General features: G+C 39.2%; 1 pseudogene; it reads left to right on the top strand.

The window, feature by feature from the left end:
• The first annotated feature begins 22,109 nt into the window (after nucleotides 1-22,109).
• On the top strand, nucleotides 22,110-22,227 carry LOC126482764 (5S ribosomal RNA; annotated as a pseudogene).
• The last annotated feature ends 271 nt before the right edge of the window (nucleotides 22,228-22,498 follow it).

Below are 22,498 nucleotides of genomic sequence, written 5' to 3' on the forward strand. Positions count from 1 at the left end.
ACACATGGTTAGCGCGACTGCAGCGACTTATCCCTTGCACGCTCCCCGTGAGACTCACATTCCCAACTGTCCACAATCTACATACGTAATGTTCCTTACAGATATTTGCCCATCCACTCATTACTCGAGTACGCTAAGGTGACGACTCCCGTAAGAGTTCGGTAACCTGTGCGCATTCGCACAGACGAAGGTCAATGGCTGGGTAGCCTTCAACTGTATGAAGATGTTATCTGTTCCCGAAAGAACAGATACCATTAACGACCTTGCAGCGTCTCTAGAATGAAATGATAATTAAATCGAAACCCTTAGCTGCCAGCAGGCGTTGTTGATATACATCAATGGGGACAGCTGAAAATGTGTGCACCGACCGTGACTCGAAACCGGGATCTCCTGCTTGCGTGGGAGACGCTCTATCCATCTGAGCCACCAGTACTCTGGCGCGAGTAATTAGTGAATGGGCAAATATCTATTATGAACATTACGTATGTAGATTGTGGACAGTTGGGAATGTGGATCTCACGGGAGGCGTGCAAGGGATAAGTCCCTGCAGTCGCGCTATTCATTTGTGTCCTCGGTGGCTCAGATGGATAGAGCGTCTGCTATCTAAGCAAGAAATCCCTGGTTCGAGTCACGGTCGGGGCACACATTTTCAGGTGTCCTCATCGAGGTGTATCAACAACACCTGTCGGCAGCTGATCGTTTCAATTAATTATCATTTACTCTAGAGAAGCTGCACGGTCGTCAGTGGTATCTGTTCTTTCGAGAACAGTTACTGTCTTCATACACAATATTGTTGTTTTATAATTTATGGCCGACGCATTTCGGGGCTACAGTTCCATTTTCAAGGACTGCGTGGACGTCAGGGCGTTACATCATCTTCAGTTTCTCACCCACATTTGACCAAGTAACATTCGTTTTCTGATAACGACCTGATTATTAGAACAGAGGCACCAAATAGCTGCACTTATAATAAGTAACCTTTATTCAGGACAGACTGTTTCGGCTTTTATCGCCATTGTCAAGTACGTCTAGACTGATGTGAAGCCCATATTACGTCTTTCGTGAACTGTCACTATATTAATAAAATGATAAATGATGTAAATATGTTGAAAATAAAATGTTAATTACGGTGTGACAGTAATTTAACAGTTCCACTCTTACGACGCTATATGTCTGTAACGTCGTAGGGGTTGAACTGTCAAATTACTGTCACACCGTAATTAACATTTTATTTTATTTATTAGAACCGGCCGCTTCAGCTGTACGATAACTCGGCAAGAAGTCCTAGAATGTTTTATACAACAGTGCCGTCGCAAAAGGCTTAGTTCTCCTATATTAATTTTACATCGCGAACGTACAAAAGTGGGTTAAAGCCTTCCTCTCACCGGACGTGAAAACGCACGTGGAAAAGCAGCTGGTGACGTCACAGTTCGGAGCGTGTGATGAAGCATCTGGCATGACAGATTTTTGTCTCTTGGCGAGCAACGTGAGCAGTGAGCATTGGTATCATTTTTACCTCACAAGAAGACCTGAAGTGCCCCCATCTTGCATTGAGTTAAAATAGGTATTCGTTTTTTTTTTTTTTTGTCATAGACTACATGGTACGAATACAAACGGTGTCAGAGCATAACCAAATTGTGGTCTCTCAAAAAACCATCATTTTAGCTACGATTTGATCTAATAAAGTGACATAACTACATTTCAGTAGATAAAGGCTTCCCGTATTTGATGTTTTTAGTGTTATAGATTGTGTGCTATGAAAGGGTACATTTTCAATGCTACGGCACAATGATGATTTATTAAAAGCGTGTCGTTTCGATACAATCTGTCATAGTTAAATATCAAATAATGGCAGTTGTAGATACACTCTTTACACAGTGTCGTTATCATGTTGAAACCGTAGCTCATTTGTTTGTATCATGTGCTGTGAAGCGAAAGGTACCAAATTCGCGTTCACCTCTGCCCACTTTTTTCGCCTTTTGTTTTCTTAAAGATTCTGGGTCTTTCTTATTAATTTAATAGAGGTATTGCTTGCAGTAATCGATGTTATTTATTATAAATAATGTATTTGCTGTATTTTTTTGAAATAATCACCATTTCTGTCGATGCATTTTTGTAGACGCTGTGGCAGTTTTTGTATGCCCATGTCATACCAGCTCGCCGCCTCTTGATAGCCAAGTCAGGACTATAGGTTGGGTGGGTGATTGTGTTCCAGTGAAACGGTTGCAGGAGAGCAACTGTCTGCCGAGCGATGTGTGTGCGAGCTTTGTCATGGAGAATGTGTACGCTCTTGCTCAATATTCCTCTTATCCCGTTCTGAAATGCCCGTTTGAGTTTTTTCAGAGTCTCACAGTGTCTGTCAGCGTTAATTGTGGTCCCAGCGATTAAGCTCCGACAACAAGGTGAAAGAAGAGGTTCATAACTTTCTGAAAAGCATGGCGGCGAGCTGGTATGACATGGGCATACAAAAACTGCCACAGCGTCTACAAAAATGCATCGACAGAAATGGTGATTATGTCGAAAAATAGTTAAATGTTCAAGCTGTAAATTGATATAAACCATTGTAGAAATAAACAGGTCTATCTACTTACAAAAAAATAGGAGACCTTACTTTTGGGATTATCCTCGTAGTACGTTACTTTAGAGGGATGGTAGTTAATGCAGCAACGACAGTATCGATATTAAGGATGCGCAATTTGACATTATTACTGGACTTTATTCAGCTTAAAACAGCAAATGGGATGAAGATTCAGTTGATTTACTGCTAACGAATAACTTATACCAGTATGTATATGAGATAGCCGTAAAGCATTATTCGCTCTTCATGCCATCGACGCATCCAGAATTTTCTTTGCCGTTCCCTCCGCTTGTCTGCAACAATTGCTAACAGAGTTAACACGGATATTTTACGCGCATTCAATTTTCGTACGGAAACTAAAGTAAAACGCCATTTTTATGCTCTCGCATTTCATATTTTCCCGCTTTCTAAGTTCATTTTTGTTGGTCCCAACAGAAGTCATATTCTTTCAATACAATGCTTTCCCGTCATTAACGAGTCCATGTCACATCATTTCGCACAATTTAAGCTTTCTTTAACGCTATCACGACCCTTAACGTTGATTTTCATACAGATTTCTGCAAAAAGTACATCGTATTTCTGCTCAAAGTCAGTCTTGGAGCAAAGCACAAAATGTAGACCGCACGCAGAGTTACTGTAACAGAGCGTTAGCGCGCTAAGCAACATTTTCATTGTCGACGTGTTGGGCCACAGCCACATGTACTATAGGTTCGCAGTGGCTGGTAGCCTGGGAAAGTGTGCTGAGTCACTGCCTTAATAATGATCACAATCTGATGGTAATGACTTTAGTAGCAACCTTCCTTCTTCTCATTACGCTGAATTACAACAGCTTTCATTTAATTTCACAGTCATTAAACAAATAAGCACCGCTTTTGAAGCGGGCTGTCTCTGTAACGAACTCTCACCAATCGTTATTTCCGCATGAAATACGCTAATCCATAGTAGGCGCGCCGTCTTAGGTTGGTATGACTTGATGTCTTACGTAAACAATCCTCCTCAATATATTCCGCGTCGACAATTTCCACCCGCTTCTTCACCCAGGATGTCCCTGAACCGAGTGACCTCCTTATAGACGGGAAGCTGTAGATTTCGTGCCTATTATTCTCTGTTTACGAAGACCGCCAACTTTAATATTTTAACCAATATTGTGTTACAAGTTTACTTTAAAGTAACTTTGTAATGATCATCTGTAACAAGTCTCAGAATACGAATATACTTTTAATGCTGTTTGAGGAAAGACTTTTGCTTCCATGTATTATTTACATCGTTGGACATGATCGGAACGAGGCGTGAAACCTGTGCACGTGTTTGTGTGTGTCAGCACTCGGCCACTAACTTCATGATCGATGCTTTGTGTACTATGGAGAGAGAAGCAGAGATAACTCCAGTTAGGAAGAAATAAAAAGAACTAATTATTTTACGTTTTTTAAATAAGCAACATTTAAGTTTTTAAATTTAAAATTTTGAGCAACATAAAGAGAATGGCAGTAAGAGTAATTTAACCATACTTGAAAGTAGTATCTGTTTCCGAAAGAACAGATACCATTGATGACCTTGCAGCTTCTCTAGAATGAAATGATAAATAGAGAAGCTGCGAGGTCATCAATGGTATCTGTTCTTTCGGAAACGTATACTACCTTCATACATAGTTAAAATATGGCTACCCGGCCATTGACCTTCTTGTGCGAACGTACACGCTGTGCCCAACTCATAGGGGACTTGGTAGATTAATCTACCACGAGTAATGAGTGTGATGGGCAGACATCTATTAGGCGCGCTACGAATGTAGTGGTGTGGACATGTTGGGAATGAGAGTCTCACGGGGAGTGTGCAAGGGATAAATCCCTGGGTGGCTCAGATGGATAGAGCGTCTCCCAGGTAAACAGGATATCCTGGGTTCGAGTCCCGGTTGGAGTACACGTTTCAACATGTTCTCAATGATGTATATCAACGCCGGTTTGCAGCTAGGGTGTCGATTTAATTATCATTTCAGCAATTTAATCGTTTTCAATTTTTGTGTTTCCCGTACTTTCCTGTATTTTACGTTTTCCTACTGTAACCTCCCCACAAAATAAAATAAATATTATGGATAATGATTCTGATTTAGTGTAACCTCAAAACAAAATTCTTTCACAGTGTAACCTCCTCACAAAAGTTCTTTTTCATTTGTAACCTCCCTACAAAATTCTTTCTCATTTGTAACCTCCCTACAAAATTCTTTTCACATTAACCTCCACACAAAATTCTTTCTGATTTAATCTAAGCTCAAAATTCATTCACATTTAGCGTAACCTCAAAACAGAAAAATTCCTAAACCTCTCAACAGTAAAAATTATAATTATGTCGTTCACATTCAGTATAACATCCCAATAAAAACATAAATTCAGTAACCTGGAAATAAAACAATGTAACTAACCTCTCAATTAAATTGTCGCTCACTTATGACTTTTCAATAATTCACTGTGAATTTAACCTGGTAAATTTTGCACGACAGCAGTGCTGCGTCATGGCCCTGAAAGATCATTATGAATAAAAAAAGGAAAAATTCTTACCGCAATGAAGTCGCCGGATATATCTGCTCTTATAATAAATTTTTCCGGCACAGCTCTGTGCAATGCTGGCCTATATATCTCTCATTTATGAAAGGAAGCAACTGATTTTTCTATTGCAGTAATTGGGATGATCATGGATGGGAGAAATTAGTAAATTCTTTAAATTGAAATGAATGGTTGTTAAAAGTTACTTTTTATGAGGAATATGATTATTACGAGAGTTTTAAAACATTTACATGCGACTGGAGATAACATTACTACATATGCGCGAGGCTGCTTTTTACCTTATACAATAATACTCAGGCTCCGGCATCGCTGCACCGCGACCGGGCCAGCCAACACGATACACCAGACCAGACCAGAGCAGACTCCAGACTAGCAACAACTTACTGCTACAGCTACACAGTTCCTACTACTGTCAACACTGCTCTCTGGTCAGAGACCTTGCATATCGCAGGCAGCGCATGAGCAATACATCGAAATTACGTTTGCTCGGACCTCTTACATAACCCTCCACTGGGGGGGGGCAAAAATTTGACAGCGATGGTGAGTCAATTGGACTTGCCATGAGCAACAAATTTTTCTAAAATCTACTTAATTAACTAAGTTTACAGTCACAGAGTATATACATATATATATAAGTGCAGAACATGAAATGAAATAGAGTGCACATGCACTGAGTACAGAACATATCAAGCAATGACAAAATGTATACGCAATGAGTACAAAACACATTAACAAATGACATAAAGTGCACACTCACTGTATATATTTTTTTTACCATTTTATAAGAACTAGGAAAGGAAAGGGAAGGATTGCACCATGCTTGTAGCACAGTAGGTTGCACGTAGCTGCACTGAAAGTCCATATCTTTCTACAGAGGCACAACACCAAGTGAGACAATCTGAAGTTCTCTTCCCTGAAGTATTAATCAGTGTAGCCAAGACACTGAAATGTCGTATTAATATTCAATTTTATCATTTTGGTAGTACATTAGGTACACCAAACAGTGGGACCATAATAACATCTCCATCGTTCAAGGTGGTGGACAGCATGATGTGTCAACACCACATTCTTGTAAGGTACACCAACGTAGAATTAGTGCAAAACCTAATATAGTGCTCCATGATCATGAGGATAGACAGGACAAACGGATATTGCAGTAATTTCTGGTAATTAGGTCAGAAGGTGAAGGACATTAAGTCTTATGCTAGTCATCATAGAGAATTACGCTAGTCTATCAACCGATTTGAGTAATTGTTGGCACTCATTGCCTAGTTACTAAACATTTCTGTACTATGTATGGAGTATTACAGAACATTATTCATAAGTCATCTGATTACGCTAAATGTTGGCACTCATTGGCCAGTTACAAACCATTTTTATGCATTATTCAGAAGTGATCATTCAAAGCATGAGTTAATTAATGGCATACCATTTACATAATTCATCTAGTTATAGTAATCATTGGCACTCATTGGCCAGTTACAAACCATTTTTATGCATTATTCAGAAGTGATCATTCAAAACAAGAGTTAATGAGTGTAGTATTAAGCTACTGGCATTCATATATGATATAATGTAAGTGACATAAGACAAATTTAAAATATAAGAAACAGTGGCATTCATTGGCCAGTTACAAAGTATTCATATAGTTTTATAAAACATTATTCAGTATTATTCAGAAGTCATCATTCAAAATGAGAGTTGATTATTGCCATAGCATTTATAGAGTATAACAAAAATATTATTTACAGAAATCACTGGCATAGCATTTATGCATTATTACAAAACATCATTCAGCACTACTCAGAACTCATCATTCAAGTGACATTGGACATATTTAAAATGTAACACACTATAACTATTACTCAATGTCTGTGTTCCAATAATACATAGATATAATGGATTCAATACATCTGACAAATCTGCATTATATTTAGTACTATAAATATGTCTTAAACTAGTAGCATTATTTGGGACTGGTAATACATTTTTTTGTGTGCCAGCAATGCATTGCGTTGGGATCGATAATTAATTGCTGGGGCATGAAAATATTTGCTTTTGACTTATTGCTGCAAATAAGGATTAGTAACGTCATTTGTCATGAGTCAGCTGTAGCAAGGTTATGAACAAGTAGAGTATATGTGATCACATTCATGAATGACACACAGAAACGGGTAAAAAATAAAATGCAAGTACTAGAACAGGTTTAATGACTAACTGCTTATAGCCCATTAATTTCATGAATAGCTTCTCCTGGAAAAAATACAAAATGGATTATTCAGCTGAAAGAAGAAACGCATATTATGCTGAAAAGTAGTGAACTCCGAATTAACAGGTAATGAAACGTGTAGTCAGTATGTATGTATTCTATCTGTCCTTTCCAAAACATTCAGTCATTATACCATGCGATAAAAGACATACTGTCAAAACGAACTGCAACAAATACTTAAATAACTACTAACAGTAAATATAAAAACTTCATCATTATCCTCATCTGCAAAGAAAAACTTCATTATTCATATTACCATAACTTCATTACTATCATCACCTGCAAAGAAAAACCTCATTATTCATATTAGCATATTCTTCATATAACTATTCATCATCATTCATTATCATCTGCAAAAAGACACTTCATTATTCATTATTCATAGTACCATTTACTTCATACAACTGTTCGTAGTGTAGAGTTTCTTATTTCTAGCATATTTCATCACTAAAACTGAGATGTGTAGTTCTGTCTGACAGCCTGCATCAATCGCCTCGTATTCTGAAAGAAAAAAATTAGTTAAGACTGCTATCATACGATGTGTGTAGTATATTCTTGTTAATGCTTGTTAATTCTGATCCATTTACTCTTCATCACAAGGTATTCCATTTTCTTTCGCTCATTCCGAAGGTCAAATTTCCATTTCATAGTAATCCACTGTGGTTTGTTTAATTTATTTCTTTTACACGTTATTGCTTTCTGAAAATGATGAATAAGGATTAATATCTTGCATTTAAATCGTATACCCATTAAATAAAAACTTGTTTCTAGTGATATAATTAAGCATACAGCATAGCATGACAGAAAACGTATTATGTCAAAAACATAGAGAGTGTTCAAGTGCAATAAATGTACACAGAGTATCATAATGTAGTAGCAAAAAAAATGTAAAATAGTCACGATGTTGAGATATCATAAGACAAAATGTCAAAGTCAACTGGTGTTTGTTATATCTTAAAGATTACATAGTGCATACAGACAAAAATTCTACTTTCGATAGGAAAACAATCATACATACACGAAAAATGGAAAAAATGTGCGCGGTCTGATGTGTAACGACAAGAAAAGCGACCTGATAACCTTACCTTGCCGGGCACTTGCCAAGAAAAAATATGATAATCATCAGTAAGTGTTCATATAATTATCTGCAAATGGCATTACAGTGCGATAAATCATAAAGTATATTCATTCGATAAAGGGTTTAATATTGGAGACATGGTGATTGCCTCTACTTTTTCTGGTTCTCAAAGTTTCAACGTATACTACATTGGGGTGAGGAATGCTGCGAATTCGATATGGACCTGCGTATAAAAGCTCAAGTTTACTGCATCTACTCTTTCTTCTGTTGGGTAAATAGTGTGTACGTACTAATATCTTCTGTCCAATGTGAAAGTCACGACGTGTACAACCAGGTTTTTGCTGTCTTCTCCGGCGCTCTGCGGCACGTTTGATGTTGTTGAGCGCAATGTCAATTATTTCATGGTGTCGTAGTCGACAAGATGTAGGAAAGGATACTAATTCTTTAATTTTGTTAGGTGGTTCAACATTTTTCAGTATAACAGTCGGAGATAGCATAGTAGATTCATTGGTATGGAGTTAAATACATCCTGGAATGAGAGTATGTGTGTATCCCAATCAATACGTTTTTTATAGCAGTATATTCTACATAGTTTACCAATTTCTTTTATTAGTCGTTCACAAGGGTTCGAAGAAGCGTGATACTTGGATATATAGATCGGAGAAATGTTTCTCGTTCGTAACATACGTGTCCATATAGCAGATCGAAACTGTGGTCCATTGTCGGAAATTACTTTCAATACCTGTCCTACATGAAATAGAAAATGTCTTACAAAAGCTTTCGAAACAGATTTAGCAGTAGCTTTGCGTAACGGAGTTGTTGTTGTTGTGGTCATCAGTCCTGAGACTGGTTTGATGCAGCTCTCCATGCTACTCTATCCTGTGCAAGCTTCTTCATCTCCCAGTACCTACTGCAACCTACATCCTTCTGAATCTGCTTAGTTTATTCATTTCTTGGTCTCCCTCTACGATTTTTACCCTGTACGCTGCCCTCCAATACTAAATTGGTGATCCCTTGATGCCTGAGAACATGTCCCACCAACCGATCCCTTCCTCTGGTCAAGTTGTGCCACAAACTTCTCTTCTCCCCAATCCTATTCAATACTACCTCATTAGTTATGTGATCTACCCATCTAATCCTCAGCATTCTTCTGCAGCACCACATTTCGAAAGCTTCTATTCTCTTCTTGTCCAAACTATTTATCGTCCATGTTTCACTTCCATACATGGCTACACTCCATACAAATACTTTCAGAAATGACTTCCTGACATTTAAATCTATACTCGATGTAAACAAATTTCTCTTCTTCAGAAACGCTTTCCTTGCCATTGCCAATCTACATTTCATATCCTCTCTACTTCGACCATCATCAGTTATTTTGCTCCCCAAATAGCAAAATTCCTTTACTACTTTAAGTGTCTCATTTCCTAATCTAATTCCCTCAGCATCACCCGAATTAATTCGACTACATTCCATTATCCTCGTTTTGCTTTTGTTGATGTTCATCTTATATCCTCCTTTCAAGACACCATCCATTCCATTCAACTGCTCTTCCAAGTCCTTTGCGGTCTCTGACAGAATTACAATGTCATCGGCGAACCTCAAAGTTTTTATTTCTCCTCCATGGATTTTAATACCTACTCCAAATTTTTCTTTTGTTTCCTTTACTGCTTGCTCAATATACAGATTGAATAACATCGGGGAGAGGCTACAACCCTGTCTTACTCCCTTCCCAACCACTGCTTCCCTTTCATGTCCCTCGACTCTTATAACTGCCATCTGGCTTCTGTACAAATTGTAAATAGCCTTTCGCTCCCTGTATTTTACCCCTGCCACCTTTAGAATTTTAAAGAGAGTATTCCAGTCAACATTGTCAAAAGCTTTCTCTAAGTCTACAAATGCTAGAAACGTAGGTTTGCCTTTCCTTAATCTATTTTCTAAGATAAGTCGTAGGGTCAGTATTGCTTCACGTGTTCCAGTATTTCTACGGAATCCAAACCGATCTTCCCCGAGGTCGGCTTCTACTAGTTTTTCCATTCGTCTGTAAAGAATTCGTGTTAGTATTTTGCAGCTGTGGCTTATTAAACTGATAGTTCGGTAATTTTCACATCTGTCAACACCTGCTTTCTTTGGGATTGGAATTATTATATTCTTCTTGAAGTCTGAGGGTATTTCGCCTGTTTCATACATCGTAACGGAGTGAACGTAACAACGACAAAGATGTAGCAAAAACTTCTATTAGATCTGGTAATCGGACCAAAAATGTCTACAGCGGCCATGTGTCTCAATATAACTGGTACAATAGGATGTAACGGAGGAATATGTGAAGTCGTGTCTGACTTAGCTTTCTGGCAGATTTTACATGACGCTAAAACTCGTCGAATACGTTTCTCCATGTTGGTAAAATAACAGTTCTGTCTCAGTATAAGAAAACATTTTCTGGCTCCGTAATGTGCGTAACTTAAGTGAGTATACCAAATCAATTTGTTAACAAGCTCGTCAGGAATGCATAGTAACCAGTTGTTGCTGTCAGGGTGAGAGCGGCGAAACAGAATGTTATTGCGTACAGTGTAATCGTTTCTGATGGTAACGTTATTCCTATCTTGCCAAAGGTGTTTAAGTTCTTTCTATACGTTGTCTTTACTCTGCTCTTGTGCTATATCTCGTAATGACGCCGAAGTGAAATTTTCAAATGCAACTTGTTGAATATACATGACGCTGAAATTTGCATGGCAGAAGTTGGTTGCGATGTCTTGCTGATTGTTGCTGAGAGAACGGGATAGTGCGTCTGCTACAATATTTTGCGTACCAGGAATGTGAACAATTGTAAAATTAAATTCCTGTAAATAGAGTTTCCGTCTGCTTAACCTGTCGTGTGTAAATTTTGCTGAAAGTAAAAACTGTATAGCTCTATGATCTGTGTAAACGGTCGTATGTCTTCCATAAAGAAAATACCTAAATCTGGTAAATGCCCATACAACACATAATGTTTCAAGTTCTGTTATAGAATAATTGCGTTCAGCAGGTGACAGAATGCGACTCGCAAAGGCGATGTTTTTAATTACTGTAGAACCATCTTCTTCAATTTCCTGAAAAATGTGTACGCCTCAAGCGGTGTTAGAACTGTCGGTGGCAATGGAAAAAATTCTAGTAAGATCTGGATGTGATAAAAGTGGTGCATTCAACAAAACTTGTTTCAGATTGACAAATTCAGAATGTGCTTGGCTATCCCAGGACCAAATAGTGTTTTTACCTGTCAATTGACATAATCTAGGGATGTCTAAAGCAGAGTAATGAATAAATTTACGAAAAAAGTTAATTAAACCCAAAAAGCTGCGTAGTTGTTTCTTCGTCGTAGGAACAGTAATGTCACGTAAAACTTGAAGTTTTTCGGAGTCAGACGCAATGCCTTCTGCTGAAATTACATGTCCAAGAAATTTTATAGAAGTTTTGCCAACGTGCTATTTGCTAAGATTAACTGTGAGTCCTTGTGCACGAAAGGTTTGTAACAGTTGTTCAAGAATCAAACTGTGTTCAGACCAGTTAGCTTCTGCAATAAGAATGTCGTCTACATACTTTGTGATTCTGTCTTTCAATTCAGTCGGACGTATAGTATTCAAACCGCGAATAAATGCTGCTGAAGAAATAGTTAAACCGAACGGTAACTTGCAAAACTGGTAACAGTCACCAAAACAGAGAAAAGCCGTGTACTTTCTGCAATTCGGATGGAGCTGAATTTGCCAAAATCCCGATTTCAAATCTAACGTGGAATAAATAGCAGCACCAATGTAGAAGTTCTTCTAGTGTCTGTGCGCGATCTGTTTCATTAATAATAATGTCATTGATGTGACGCGAATCAAGTACGAGGCGAAGTGAACCATCCTTTTTCTTAACAATACGAAGCGGGTTTATGTACGGACTAACTGCCGGTTCAATAATTCCTTGGTCAAGCATAGCTTGCAATTCTTTCTTAACTTGTTCTCTGTGAATATAAGGAATGGGATAATGTTTGGCTTTAAATGTGTCGTGCTGTTTAACTTGAAATTCATACATAAAACCGGACATAGTACCAGGGATGTTGTCAAAAACTGGAGCTTGCTGTAAAAGAATTTTGCGTAGTTGCGTGCGTTCGTCGTCTGTATTTGCACTGCTCTGTTTATCAGAAATCATCTGTATAACGTCATAGTCGGCTTCATCTGGAGAATTATAGTTGTGTACGTACGTATCTGTGAACAATGTGGAATGACAGTCTATGTTACGTGATGCAGAAATGACCTCTGTACGATTAATTGTTTGTTCTTCTGCAGATAAAGAGTGCTGAAATTCTAATGCCAGTTGTACATTTTCATCCTTTAACATTAAATACGAATTTTGAAAGTCAATAACTGCGTCATGTTGTACCAGAAAATTCGTACCTAAAATAACGTCTGTTGTCAATAAGGGAACAATCCAAAAATTTTAGTGAAACGCATGACCTGCAATACAAAACGATAAGTGTGTCTGTAATTTTACATTTACTCCTTTGCCAGATACTGCTCCTTTTACTTTAGTTTTGCCTAATGGTAACGTAGGATATGTATTCTTTTTGTTACATTCGTTGAAAGTTTCCTCATTTATAACTGACATAGGTGATCCAGAATCGATTACTGCTGAAAATTTGGATGATCCAATCTTTACTTCAATGACAGGGTGTGAAATGGTTTTTTGAATAACTGGTTTTTCCTGCAAAAGAGTGTCTCGAATGTTGTCAAAAGTAATAGCATTTTCGTGAACAAGATTCTGTGTCAAAAGTATTGGTTGCGTTGCAGGAAGATGCAACCTGTACTGTATCTAGTCAAATTCTATCTGACGTGCTATCATTTGCCGGAGGATGCTGTGGCATTTCGACTATTTGTACTGTTCTGTTATTTCGTCCTGACGCATTAGGTTCGGGATGAACCGACTGTCTGATTCATTCACGATAATCTGTTGTTGCGGATGATTTTGCTGCTGGTAAGACCGACTGTTATTAATCGTACGCTGAAAATTGTGCTCATTACTTTTACGTCTGTCATGATAGTCATTTCTATAAGGTGCATTACGATACGAGTTAAAATGATGTGTTTTCTGTACGTAGTAATTTCCTTGTTGCTGTGCGTTACAATTTGGCGTAGCCGACGCTATACGTGTAGGCGGCGAAACATTAAAGCTTGGTTGACCTTGCACATTACATTGTTGATTAGGTATGCTAACCGGTTGGTTTTGTTGCTGTTGTGGGGAAAAACCTCTATTGTTACCAAAATATGTTTGCGATTGCTGAAAATTTTGTACATACTGATGATTAAAATTTTGTCTGTTATTAAAGTTCTCGTGGTTGTCATTTCTGGAGCGTATAATGATAACTGTCACATTCAGGTAAAACTTCTCCTATCAAGTTTCCTTTCCTCATTTCTAATCCTAGATAGATTGATAGTTGAAGAGTTGTTTTGATAGATATAAAGGATAACAGAAGAGAAGGTAGCAGTGCAGAAAACTAAAGATGAAACAGCACTACTACGGCTCGGGGCCCTGTGCACGCTACGGCACATATTCATCGAAGTGTAATGAATCCCCTGAGGTCTATTACGCGCTGCAAATAAATTTTAGTTTTTGTGTTACAGGCAATGCCGGTGAAAATTCAAAAGCAAATTGTTGTATCCAGTCCAATTCTAGTTTCTGCATTACAGGCCAAGCTGATGAAAATACAAAAGTAAATTGTCGTATCCAGTCCAAACGATGTATTTGTGTTCTGTCATTTTTAAATACCTTAAATTTTCTCACGGATAGAAAGTGCTTGTAATCAAAATTTTCGTCTCTGAATGTCTGAACAGGTTCAGGATTGTATGCTAATCTGTTTGTCTGTGACTGTTCGGAATCTAAAGTCACGTACTCTCTGTAAATTACCTAAATTATACAGGCTGTGTGAGTGTGAGAAATGTTCGGGATGTGGTGTATGCTGTGCCGTGTTAGAGGCTGAAAGATTTTTAATCTCTGTCACTTCTTGCTGTAAAGTTGACAATTTTCTATGTAATGTATTATTGGACGAACCTATCCCACTAATCGTCTGCTGTAAATTTTGGAATTCGGGAGTTTGATGAAACGAAACTGGTGAAGTATCGTCCGATTTGGTGTCATTATTACTTTCGATAACGTCAATACGACTGGCCAATTCATCATATTTTTCAGTCAGTGCTTTTACCTGATCATCGTTTTTAGTATCACAAGCATTAATTTGTTTTTGTATTTTACTTGTGGTTTTGTTCAATTTTTTAACGTCTGCTTTGATGGCATCGGGATCCTGTATTAATTCCAAATTTTCAAGTCTGTTGGTCATTGTCTGAAAGTCTAATGTGTGTGTGTCTGTTTTTGTTTTAAGATCGGAGATTTCATCATGCTATTCGGTGTTCAACTGTTTGATTTCGTCTGATACTGTAGCAATATTGTTGACTACGTATGTTTTTGATTTCGTAAACAATTTACGCTTATCTTCCTGTCTCTGTGCAGTAATTGTTTCCATGTCTTGTTGCTTTACTTTATTCTGTTCCTGTATAAATTTACTGTAACGCGTTTCACTGTTTTGTAGGTGGTGATTAAAACGCTCGTCAATTTGGCTGTTCTGTTGGTCAAATTTCTTATCGACTTCCACATCCAGCGTGTGTGAAAGTTCTGCTGACATTAATTTAAACTCGTCGCGTAACTGTGTTGCATTTTCAGGACATTGTTTAGCGACTGCACTAACTTAATCTCTTAGTAATTTGGTTGTGGCTACATGTGTATTACTTAATTCTTGTGCAACAGATCTAATTTCTTCACTACTGTTCCTAGCACAAGCCTTACTTTCCCCACGTAATTGTTCTTTAGTATCATGGCGTTGCACGGCAACGGCTGTAGTCTGTTCACTAAGTTGTTTGTTCTGTTCATTAAAGTTGTCGTGTTTTTCATTCGACTGTTTGAAACTTTGGTTAAGTTGTTCCTTCGGTTCATTAAGTTGTTTGAAATGGTTGTCGTATTTTTCATTAAGTTGTTTGAAATGGTTATCTAGTATTTCATTCCGCTGTTTGAGAGTTTCATTAAGTTGTTTGAAATGGTTGTCGTGATTTTCATTGAGTTGAAGTAATAATGCCATAACTTGATCCCAGCCAAAATTAGCGGCTCAATTCTCTGTACTGTGTGAAGGTTTGCCAATCGGATGTGCACTGTTGATCACTACATCGGAATCAAATAAATTTGACGTATTTTGTGTATATTGTTCACCTTCGTTAGAAACAATTATCTGTTCGCTACGTAAATTTTGGAAATCAGGCGTGTCAAACTGGACAGCGTTCATTGTAACGGAACGTACCGCGTCATCAATTGTTACATTTACTGTGGACATAATTGCATTAGTTTGCTCATCATTAGGATTAAAATCAATACCAGTGATCGGTACGGACCGATTATCTGTAATTAGGGGATTATCACTATTACACTGAGTGTCGCTAGTATTATGTCAAATTATTCGAGTCGGCTATTTCACTCATTGCACATCGCAATGTACTATTAACAGTTTTTCGCGGCATTTTTCACAAATCGAAATTAAGCACAAAATGAAACAAAGTTAAAGCAAAAATGGAACAAATACAATTACAACAAAGAGCAATAAATTGCCGATGATCTGTGAAAGAAAGAGTGACAAATTAGTAAATGCGTTGCGCCAGATGCAAATTACATTTAAGTAAATAAGAGCAGATACATGACTTCTTCTCAGAAATTCACAAAGAAATTGTCGCCAAGTGTAAACTCCCCACAAAATATAAAATAAATATTATGAATATGATTCTAATTTAGTGCAACCTCAAAACAAAATTCTTTCCCCACAAAAATTCTTTTTTATTTGTAACCTCCCTACAAAATTCTTTTCGCATTAACCTCCACACAAAATTCTTTCTGATTTAATCTAAGCTCAAAATTCATTCACATTTAGCGTAACCTCAAAACAGAAAAATTCCTAAACCTCTCAACAGTAAAAATTATAATTATGTCGTTCACATTCAGTATAACATCCCAATAAAAACATAAATTCAGTAACCTGGAAATAAAACAATGTAACTAACCTCTCAATTAAATTGTCGCTCACTTATGACTTTTCAATAATTCACTGTGAATTTAACCTGGTAAATTTTGCACGACAGCAGTGCTGCGTCATGGCCCTGAAAGATCATTCTGAATAAAAAAAGGAAAAATTCTTACCGCAATGAAGTCGCCCGATATATCTGCTCTTACAATAAATTTTTCCGGCACAGCTCTGTGCAATGCTGGCCGACCTATCTGTCATTTATGAAAGGAAGCAACTGATTTTTCTATTGCAATAATCAGGATGATCATGGTTGGGAGAAATTAGTAAATTCTTTAAATTGAAATGAATGGTTGTTAAAAGTTACTTTTTATGAGGAATATTATTATTACGAGAGTTTTAAAACATTTACATGCGACTGGAGATAACATTACTACATATGCGCGAGGCTGCTTTTTACCTTATACAATAATACTCAGGCTCCGACATCGCTGCACCGCGACCGGGCCAGCCAACACCATACACCAGAAAGTGTGATAGAGGCGGTACTGCATTTTTACCAGCTACAAGCGTTCGACTGCCACGAGGGTCCAAAACAGAACTGAAAAGATGATGACGTATGTGCTGCCTGGTGGGAGAGTAGTGAACTACTGCTGTGAAGACGTGAAAGCTTGATGAGTACTTTTGCACCACGCACTGTTACACCTCCACAGACCTCACTATCCAGATTTTTCGAACACAGAGATCGTGTCGCCTAATCAGTCAGGTGCTCTTTCGAAGAGTGGGGGCACCGGAAAATCGCAGAGGGGCTTCAGCTCGATATGCCGTACTTGAAGAAATTAGCGGACTGTCTTCCATGCCGTACTGAATCCATTATCCAAAATGGAGCGCCATGTTTCCAGCGGGTGACTAAGTCTTTACCCGGTCTGCTTGCTTTATTCTGGGCAGGTACATACTGGCCGTGTGGTCACCGGTCAGCCATCAAGCTCAGTGCCAACAAGTGTCTGGTGACGTCACCAGCACCCTTTAGGTGATGGTGGTGGTGGTGGGGGTGGGACGTGGCGTGAGAGCGTCGTCTGCGTGCACAGTACGACGCCCATGTTTCCTGACGATAACATCTCGCCACCGACGCTGTCGCACGTATCACTTTCCTTCTTTAATCTCGCTAAAACAGCCGCTAGGGAGGTAGGGACAAATTCATTGCAGCAGCTGCTACTAACACATTCATATTTATAAACTGCACACGAGAAGCTGCTATTACACAGCCGCGAGTAACATTAACCTGTACGCATTCGTTCAGATGACGATGGCGTGCTGAAAAGTAATGCCTCCGCTTTTTTTATGTGAAAACTCTTACATATTTTTAAATAAAACTAACTTTATTAAAATTGTACATCTTTACTCTTCATGTCTACATTTTTGAAGCCATTGACCCAGATGTATCCGAAATGTAGGGCGTAACATGGCGGTGTGTAACCGAACTACGTCGGTGCGTGAGACACATCGTAGTGTAATCGACTTTCCGGTTCGAAGAGTTCGTCCTCACATGGAGCACCCTCTCCTTCAGCATCATAATGCACTACTGGCCATTAAAATTGCTACACCAAGAAGAAATGCAGATGATAAACGGGTATTCATTGGACAAACAGATTATACTAGAACTGACATGTGATTACATTTTCACGCAATTTGGGTGCATACATCCTGAGAAATCAATACCCAGAACAACCACCTCTGCCCGTAATAACGGCCTTGATACGCCTGGGCATTGAGTCAAACAGAGATTGGATGGCGTGTACAGGTACAGCTGGCCATGCAGTTTCAACACGATACCACAGTTCATCAAGAGCAGTGAGTGGCGTATTGTGACGAGCCAGTTGCTCGGCCACCATCGACCAGACGTTTCCAGTTGGTGAGAGATCTGGAGAATGTGATGGCGAAGGCAGCAATCGAACATTTTCTGTATCCAGAAAGTCCCGTACAGGACCTGCAACATTCGGTCGTGCATTATCCTGCTGAAATGTAGGGTTTCGCAGGGATCGAATGAGGGTAGAGTCACGGGTCGTAACACATCTGAAATGTAACGTCCACTGTTCAAAGTGCCGTCAGTGTGAACAAGACGTGACCGAGATGTGTAACCAAAGGCACCCCATACCATCACGCCGGGTGATACGCCTGTATGGCATGACGAATACAAGCTTCCGATGTGCGTTCACCGCGATGTCGCCAAACGCGGATGCAACCATCATGATGCTGTAAACAGAACCTGGATTCGTCCGTAAAAATGATGTTTTGCCATTCGTGCACCCAGGTTCCTCGTTGAGTACACCATCGCAGGCTCTCCTGTCTGTGATGCAGCGTCGAGGGTAACCGCAGCCGTGGTGTCCGAACTGATAGTCCATGCCGCTGCAAACGTCGTCGAACTGTTTTTGCAGATGGTTGTTGTCTTGCAAACGTCCCCATCTGTTGACTCAGGGATCGAGACGTGGCTGCACGATCCGTTACAGCCATGCGGATAAGATGCCTGTCATCTCGACTGCTAGTGATACGACGCCGTTGGAATCCAGCACGGCGTTCCGTATTACTCTCATGAACCCACCGATTCCATATTCTGCCAACAGTCACTTGATCTCGACCAATGCGAGCAGCAATGTCACGATACGATAAACCACATTCGCTATAGGCTACAATCCGACCTTTATCAAAGTCGAAAATGTGATGGTACGCATTTCTCCTCCTTACATGAGGCGTCACAACAACGTTTCACCAGGCAACGCCGGTCAACTGCTGTTAGTGTATGAGAAATCGGTTGGAAACTTCCCTCATGTCAGCACGTTGTAGGTGTCGCCGCCGGCGCCAACCTTGTGTGAATGCTCTGAAAAGCTAATCATTTGCATGTCACAGCATCTTCTTCCTGTCGTTAAATTTCACGTCTGTAGCACGTCATCTTCGTGGTGCAGCAATTTTAATGGCCAGCAGTGTACCAGACAACACGCGGGCGCTGCAACATCTGCGGCTCGCGCAGGCCTGAATCCTCCCGAAATCAGGCAGGTAATGATGTAACAGGATCGAATCCTCCCAAACTGATACATTGTATGTTTTTTTGTAGACAATAACATAATTATCTCTGCCATGTTCCTTATCTCCTTCCCCTACCCCTCCGATGTTTTAAACAAAAGATATTGATTCACTTACGCACGCTTTGCGCGTGACCTCGAGCGGGACTCAATCGCTGGCGCTGTGCAGGCTGGACTATATCTCAATAAGATAAAAGATAAAACTTTAAACATACAATGCACGCGAAAAATTTGAGTATTTCTACTGTAACTTCATATGCTTTCCTTTGGCTACTTGGAGTATTCATAACGTTTAGAACTGCAACCTGCTTCAAACTGGAGGATTCTGTCCCATCATTTTTCAGACCCTTGGGGACGTGGGAGGATTCGGTACCATTTTTCTGACTGCGGGATGATTCGGGGCTGTGCCCTCTGTGGCAGTCCGACGCCTTGGATACACCGTCAGCGATAACCCTCCATACAGTCCCGACTTGGACCCATCCAATTTCCGCTTGTTTCCAAAACTTAAAGAACACTCTCGAGGGCTTCAGTGTGGTAGCGATAAAACGGTACAAACAGAGCTGAGATTGTGACTCCATTAACGAAGTCAAATATCCTATAGTTATGGTATCAACAAACTGGTCTCGTTAGGGCAAAAGTGTTCGCCGCTAGGGTGACTTTGTTGAGAAATAAATAGAGTAAACATAAAGATGTAGAATGTTAATAACGTTTGTTTAATTTAACAATCTTTAATATTTTTCACACTAAAGGTTTCGAAACATTACTTTCAGCACAGTTCTCCTAAAATCGTTTTGTGCAAATTTCATGGTTTTAATTGAAGAGTGACCCTCACGTCCGATAATATTCAGCTAAACGAAGTGTGGTTCACATGTCTGTATCCAGGTTAGGATACTATACTGAGGAAAAACAGTTATCGTTAAGGCAGCTCACCTGCATTACTACATGTGAGTATTCCAACAAACGAGCAGAGTAAATTACCTATTACAATCAAATTTAGAATAAAATTAATTCGTGTACAGTAAATTACATTTGAAGACATAGAAAATTAATTTGGGAAACAGGATAGTTACAGAAAAACTAATTGTAATTTTGACTGAGAGAGTAGTCTGTTCACTTTCATACAAGCAATACTTATTTCTGGAAACAGAGAAGTACCAACATGTTTGTACAACCTATGTGTGTGTATGTGTGTGTGTGTGTGTGTGTGTGTGTGTGTGTGTGTGGGTGGGTGTGTGTACTAAGAAGGCTAGTGAAACACAATCCACATGTAACAGCTAAGGAAAAGTTTACGTTCACTAGATTAATTTTATCAGTGGCAGATATCTAAACACAATATAATACTCAATGGCACAGCTGATAAACAGAAGGAAGCGTGGGATAGGCGTAAAAATAATGTTTTTTTTTCTTTATTTACTTACAGCAAAAGAGTTGAGTCTCTGAGTACGAACCAGTTCACTTCCACAAAACGGTTTACAGTTTTGTGTTTGTTATGTCTGATTGTAATCAGAAGCTTATTCCTTCTTTCTTCTTGCATATTTAACATTGTAATATGCCTGTTGTGCTTCAATATTATGTTCTACGTTCATTCTTAAAAGTACAAACACAGGAATCCGGAGCTACTAAAGGTACCTTGATCCCAGCCAGAACTTTGATGTCACTATACTCTTCTTATAGAATGCTCTTCAGAATGTTGGTTAAATGTTTGTCTGCGTCTAATTCGTACTGTTTGTTTGACCTCTACCGATGCTCATTTCTTATTGCACTCTGTATAATATAATCTATAACTTCTTTTAACTTTTGAGGCCTGAAACTGGACCTTTTGTGCGTTTCTATGACTTAATATAACTGTTCAAAATAAACAAAGTTATTGCCATTTTATAAGTATTACTTGTCGGTTCATTGCTGGTTGTATTGTATCAAACTTATTTTTGTTTGACATTTAATGCGTTGTGACGTCTGTCACGTCCTAGCTTTACTGCCTTTGCCAAAAATCGTCATTAGCCTAATGACGACACATTTGTTGACAAATACTGCCATTTAGTGTAAACAGACAAGCACACAATTCACCGATACCACTCAGTTCCCTAAACATAAAATTCTAGTACCAAGAAGTGACAGAAAAGTGTGACAGCTTCCTCTGCTTATACAACATTGACGCTGCTCTCTTTCGTTACAAATATGTTTATTTGATTGAACTAATGACGAGGCTTCAGAATGTCTGTGACACTATTCTGTTCATTCTGAAACCCGGATTCTCCTCCACATGCTTGCCGCGGACAAGCATTCTGTTGACAGTGATGCGTTACATTACTTTCGTTCTCAGTATCACTCTGTACTCTTAATGATTCTGGAGGTTTCTTGAAATAATCGTGCTGTACTGTTTCGGTTTCTAAGAAGTTAGAGGGATCATAAGCAGTCAGTGAATGAAGTTCATACTGTGTCTTTGTTTTATATCCCATTCGTTACTTAAGAATATGGTCCAACGCCCTTGCCGCAGTGCTAACACCAGTTCCCGTCAGATCACCGAAGTTAAGCGCTGTCGGGCTTGGTTAGCAGTTGGATGGGTGACCGTCTGGTCTGCCGAGCGCTGTTGGCAAGCGGGGTGCGAGGTGCACTCAGCCCTTATGAGGCCAATGGAGGAGCTACGTGACTGAGAAGTAGCGCCTCCAGACACGAAACCTGAGAACGGCCGGCAGAGCGGTGTGCACACCACACACCTCTCCATGTCCGCATCCAGTGACGCCTGTAGGCTGAAGATGACACGGCGGTCCGTCGGTACAATTAGTGTCTTCCGGGATATGTTCGGACGGAGTTTAGTTTACTTGACTCAGGAATATGCTGATAACTACCCGTTTTGCTTCGAATTT

The sequence above is a fragment of the Schistocerca serialis genome, chromosome 5 (assembly GCF_023864345.2).
Source record: "Schistocerca serialis cubense isolate TAMUIC-IGC-003099 chromosome 5, iqSchSeri2.2, whole genome shotgun sequence".
Taxonomy (NCBI): domain Eukaryota; kingdom Metazoa; phylum Arthropoda; class Insecta; order Orthoptera; family Acrididae; genus Schistocerca; species Schistocerca serialis.